This window comes from Culex quinquefasciatus, chromosome 2 (genome assembly GCF_015732765.1).
Source record: "Culex quinquefasciatus strain JHB chromosome 2, VPISU_Cqui_1.0_pri_paternal, whole genome shotgun sequence".
Classification (NCBI taxonomy): Eukaryota; Metazoa; Arthropoda; class Insecta; order Diptera; family Culicidae; genus Culex; species Culex quinquefasciatus.
The window spans coordinates 107,552,180-107,558,317 of NC_051862.1; the positions used below are offsets into that span (position 1 = coordinate 107,552,180).

At 38.2% G+C, this 6,138-nt stretch overlaps 1 long non-coding RNA gene across 1 annotated transcript; it reads left to right on the plus strand.

The window, feature by feature from the left end:
* Positions 1-2,052: 2,052 nt before the first annotated feature.
* On the plus strand, positions 2,053-2,771 carry LOC119767459. Its single transcript, XR_005277526.1, has 3 exons — positions 2,053-2,340; positions 2,400-2,444; positions 2,519-2,771. It is a non-coding gene; the product is annotated as an uncharacterized LOC119767459 (long non-coding RNA).
* The last annotated feature ends 3,367 nt before the right edge of the window (positions 2,772-6,138 follow it).

Below are 6,138 nucleotides of genomic sequence, written 5' to 3' on the forward strand. Positions count from 1 at the left end.
ACACAGAACAGTTAGAACTAGCGAAAATGCCTCACTTTCTTTCTTTTTTTACGTAACGCAGTTGTTGGTGTGGGTTGAGAGGGTGGGGGATTCGAACGAGTTAAGTTTTTTTTTTGAAATTTGTATGCACGCAAAATCTGGATAACACAGATCTGTGTAAAAAAAATTACACAGCTTGACGATCAGTTCCAGCTTTCAAAATCTGTGTAGTTTCCTGACACAGTTCTGTGTAAAATATTACACAGATTTTTGAACAGCGTCTCTTCTAAATCTGTGTAAAATAGAGTTGGCGTCACTGTCGTTCATTTCCCGCACTTCTGCTGAGCTGAAAAGGTTGAAAATTTTTCGGTGGTCTTTTTCATAGATTTTTTTGCGATTATTAACTGAGTTTTTCTATAAATCTTAATTTCAAACATGGTTCTATCATGACTGTAGATTTCTTAGTAGAAAACATAGTTTTACAAAAAATTTCATCAGATTAAGTATAAACTAATTCCATAACCTAACTTTCTTTGTTCGTTTAGCAAATCTTCGCGAGTACTGTTAAAGTGTGAACCAAACATCCAGCTCCTCCGGAAAGAGCACCAGTTTTGAGATTTCGAGATTTCCTGGCCATTGTCGCTACAGATTCGGACCAGAAAGCCCTCCGGCAAGGAAGCGCCAGCCGAAACGGTAACCTGATTCGTGATCTTCCGCCGATTCGCTGCCCCGTTCCCCGCGACCAAGGAAAGATTCGCTGCTCCGGTTTCCGCGACCAAGAAAGGATTCGCTGCTCCGGTTCCCGCGGCCAAGGAAGGATTCCCTGCTCCGGTTCCCGCGGCCAAGGAATGATTCGCTGCTCCGGTTCCCGCGGCCAAGAAAGGATTCGCTGCCTCGGTTCCCGCGCCAAAGGAAGGCCAGCGTTTGCGGTAGGTTTTTTTTTATGAACTTTGTTAGATTAAATCTAATTCTTGTTTTTTTTTTAGATCGCTCGTGCACCACCCAACTTCTTCGAACGTCTCGGCCATCATCGTAACAGATTCGGACCAGAAAGTCCTCCGGCAAGGAAGCGCCAGCAGAAACAACAACCTGATTCGTGATCTTCCGGCGATTCGCTGCCCCGGTTCCCGCGGCCAAGGAAGGATTCGCTGCCTCGGTTCCCGCGACCAAGGAAGGATTCGCTGTTCGGATTCTTAATCATTTTCTATAGGATGATCAGGACTTGGACGCTTACGGTGCTTCAGATCCACACATAATCTGTCGTAACGAAGAGTATTTTGTGTACCTGGCTGCCGGTGTAGTTTTTGCCTGTGGTGGCGATTCTGTGCAATGTCTCGACACTTTTTTAAGGCATTTAGTGTCTTAATATCAAAGTGCCTACTAAACTCATCAAAATTTCCGATTTTTTGGATGTGCTCGTCTTCAAGGTGAAGTCTTACACAACCCGTGTGGGCGTGCGCCAACTTGTCGCAGAATTCCAAGAGGTGGAAAATGCTGAAAATTCGGTGCAAGATATTAACTCGTAAACCACTACGACATGTGCAATTTGAGATTTAATAAATAAGGTTGATTGTTTTTGTTTATTTTCGTTTTTTCATCCGTTTTATGAAAGAAAACAGGTTTGCAGGGGAAAAATGGGGGTGGAATTTTACCCAGATCTGTGTAAAATTTTACTCAGATCTATGTAAAATTTTACACAGATTGCTTTTATAAAATTACACAGATTTGACAGACAACGGCTGAACACAGATCTGTGTACAAGGCTTTTACACAGATTCTGTGTATTCCAGGTTATGGGCAATCTGTGTCAAATTTTACACAGATCTGTGTTATCTGAATTTTGCGTGTGGATATTTTAAACGAAGGGCGAGGGGGTCAAAAAATCCAAATTTTAGCGTTACGTAAAAAAGAAGTGTACCTAAATGAGCAGGCATTCGTTGGTTGGATTCTAGCCGAGTTCTAACACAGTTTCTAACAGAAATGTAGTGACATTCTAGCAGGATTCTTACAGAACCAGCTCTGCTAAAATATTTCGTGCCTGGGCAACGTTATTGCTTCACCGAGTAACAGCATTACACTTTTTTTAGTTCAACTATGATTACACAAAAGTGTGTAATCCTACTTGAACCTACTGCTCAGTCACTCAATATTTGCGTTTACACGCAAAATCCAGATAACACAGATCTGTGTAAAAAAATTACACAGATTGTTGTTCAGTTCCAGCTTTCACAATCTGGGTAATTTTCTTACACAGTTCTGTGTAAAAAAATACACAGATTTTTGAAGATCCGTTCTTCCAAATCTGTGTAAAAAACAGTTGTCAGTTTTTAGCAGGCGGCATTGGAGGTATTTGAAAACTTTGTGAGTTTAATTTCTTTAAATACTTATTTGCTTTATTCATCATTAGTATACTTTTTCAGACTTTGGCCAACTTCCAAACTTCTCCAGTACCCGATGACACGATTGTTTGTGGATCCTGATAAGAGTTTATCTAGAATATCTGAAAACCTAACCTAATTTTATTTTTTTCGTTTGTTAGTGGTCCGGCAAGGTTCTCTTGGAACGATATTCTCCATTGGTACAGGTTCCGGAAGCCGGCTTGGTGTGGCACTTTACGACGTCATGTTGTTTGCCGTCGACATCGGGAGAACCCCAAAATTACGATGATTGCTAGGTGGAAGAACCGGCAGTGCAAAAACCACATAAAAATATCAAATATGGCCAACAATTACTTAAAGAATATTTATTAGATTAATAAACGTAAATTAATCTTGTTTTCTTTCCAAAATCGATTTAAAATCGTGTTTTTGGTTCTCTAACAAACAAAAAAAAATCTGGGGAAAAAATTACCCAGATCTGTGTAAAATTTTACACAGATTGCTGGTTGGATATTTACACAGATTTGACAGACAACGCCTGAACACAGATCTGTGTACAAGGCTTTTACACAGATTCTGTGTATTCCAGGTTTTGGGCGATCTGTGTCAAATTTTAAACAGATCTGTGTTATCTGGATTTTGCGTGTACTTTTACCAAAAAGCCACAGGTAATTTAATAAGCAGCATTTTTAGCAAATGTTTTTAAAATTACCATGGTCGGGCTTTCAGTGTGGAGCTGCGTGGTGGTAGCTGCCCTGTTTATTACACTGTGAAAATATCTATGGCTAATCTAAGGAACCAAAAGGTGGCAACAGAAATGTCCGTTCAAAAGAGGTGCTGCAAAAAAACTTATTATTTTTTGATCAAATTTTCGAACAAATCAGCAACAAAGTTTGAGTCAAACTATACTTAAAAGTTAGTGTTGTTATTTGTTTTGCAAAACCGAAACGAAGTGCCAAAAATATTCGTAATTACCTTTTGCCTCTTGGTGGCGCTTTGTATTAGTATGTGTGTGGTCGATGTTTGCGGATGTGCACGCAGAACACAGAACAGTTAAAACTAGCGAAAATGCCTCAATTTCTTCTGATGCTAATCGCCATATTGAAATTACTTGAAAATTCATACCCGTGGTACTACCCAGTCAACTCAATCGGAATTAAATTCGAATCGTTTAAGTATTCCGTTTCAAACGCAACAACCGAACTGAATTCCGTTTCAGAATTCCGATTGAGTGGACTGGGCAGAAGGTTCAAGTAGGATTACACACTTTTGTGTAGTAATCCTGGATATTTTCACAGTGTAATAAACGAGGCAGCTTTACCACCCACCACGCAGCGTAAAGGAGCATTCTTTTATTACGCAACGCAGTTGTTGGTGTGGGTTGATAAATAACTAAAGTTGAACTTTAGTTGAACTAAAAAAAGTTTAATGCTGTTACTCGGTGAATCAATAACGTTGCCCAGGCACGAAATATTTTAGCAGAGCTGGTTCTGTAAAAATGCTGCTAGAATGTCACTACATTTATGTATCTAAAACAAAATGGAAACTGTGTTAGAACTCGGCTAGAAACCAACCAACGAATGCCTGCTCATTTAGGTACACTTCTTTTATTACGTAACGCTAAAATTTGGATTTTTTGACCCCTCGCCCTTCGTTTAAAATGTACATACAAATTTCAAAAAAAATACTTAACTCGTTCAAACCTCCCACCCCCTCAACCCACACAACCAACTGCGTTACGTAATAAAAAATGCTCTTTTACGCTGGCGGCGCTGCGTGGTGGTAGCTGCCCTGTTTAGGGGAAAATGGGGCAAGTGTAACAAGCTAAGGAAATGCTCGTTATAACCCATTAAAAAGTAAAAAAATCTGTCGGATTTTATTATAATCATCTTATTCTAGGTCTTGACTAAGATTTTGTTTAAACAAGTTTTTTAAAAATCCTGTTTTTCAATGTGAAAAATTGATTTTAATTTTTTTGATTTTCCGTACGTTCTACTCAACTAGTGGGGCAAGACGAGCAACCCGTTGGGGCAAGAGGAACAATGCATGAAAAAATATGGTAATTTGCTAACAATTGAACTGTTATCACTTAAATACATCAGATTAGAATGTTTTTGAATGGTTTCTTCCATTTTTAGATTAAATAATAATATTTTACTAAAAATTTTATCGTTTTTATGAAAAAAATACTACATCGATGATAAATAGTAAATTTTTCATAATATCACTATACTTTGTATGTACAATTTTTTTTAACGATTGTTTATCAGTTTTTAAGTACAGTAGTTGTTCGGTAACTGGGCTGAGAACGTAGCCCAGTCACCGAATGTTGCTCGTTAACTGGGCTGAACAAAAAATAACGAGGGGACCACCGATGCATAATATTTTCCAGATGAAATATAAAAATAAAAGTTATTCGAATTTATTTACAATGCTTGCTTTTCATATTTCTTTAATTGTAACATGAAATTAAACAAAAGTTTGAAAAAAGTTTTATTATTTATTGAATATGATTTTTGCATCCATTAACCTCTCGGTCATTTTGGTTTGTTTTGGTTTTTTGACGTTTGTCTGCTTTTTAACTGGGCTACAGCCCAGTTATCGAGCGCCAAGTTAAAAAGCAGCCCAGTTAAACAACGCCCAGTTACCGAACAACTACTGTACTTTCATGTATATATTTCCCAATAAAATATGTTGTTGCAGCAATTTGTAATTTTTTCCATTCTAAAAATCCATATGGTACACTTGCCCCACCTGAACAAGATTTTTTAAAAGCTCTCAACAAAAATAACCAAAAGTTAAATCATACTTTGTAATAGGTGCATGTCATTTGTAGGGAAACTACTGATCTAGGAAAAATAGCATTTTGATAAAATGAGCCTTAAAACGAACCCTAAGCCTTATTTTGTACTTTCCAAATATTATAAGAAAACAAAGGTTTCGAAAAAAAACTACATTAAATCTTATGCCCCGTGGCGTTTACGTCATTTTGGCGGTTATGTGGTAGTAGAATCAGCTAATTGCATTGCTAGCAACAATTCCTCATACTGGAAATAATCAAAATTGTACAAATTACGGCCATAGGAGCGATTGTTCCTCTTGCCCCATATGGTCGTCTTGCCCCACCTTCCCCTATAGAGTTATCTACGTGCGTATGTATTGCGTGAACGTACACGAAAAACATTGAGGTTAAATTTTGTACCCGCCAGCAAAACAAATGGAGTGCTAGTGTGCGTGAGCTCGGGCTTAGATAACTCACTATTACACTATGAAAATATCCATGGCTAATCCAAGGAACCAAAAGGTGGCAACAGAAATGTTTGTCAAAAAGAGGTGCTGCAAAAAAACTTTTTTGATCAAATGTTCGAACAAATCAGCAACAATTACAAGTTTAACAGTCAACTATACTTGAAAGTTAGTTTTGTTATTTGTTTTTGCAAAACCGAAACGAAAGTGTCAAACATATTCGTAATTACCTTTTGCCTCTTGGTGGCGCTTTGTATTAGTATGTGTTTGGTCGATGTTTGCGGACGTGCACGAAAAACACAGAACAGTTAGAACTAGCGAAAATGCCTCACTTTCTTTCTTTTATTACGTAACGCAGTTATTGGTGTGGGTTGAGAGGGTGGGGGATTCGAACGAGTTAAGTTTTTTTTTTTCAACTCGTTCAAACCTCCCACCCCCTCAACCCACACAACCAACTGCGTTACGTAATAAAATAATGCTCCTTTACGCTGGTGGCGCTGCGTGGTGGTAGCTGCCCTGTTTATAGAGTTATCTA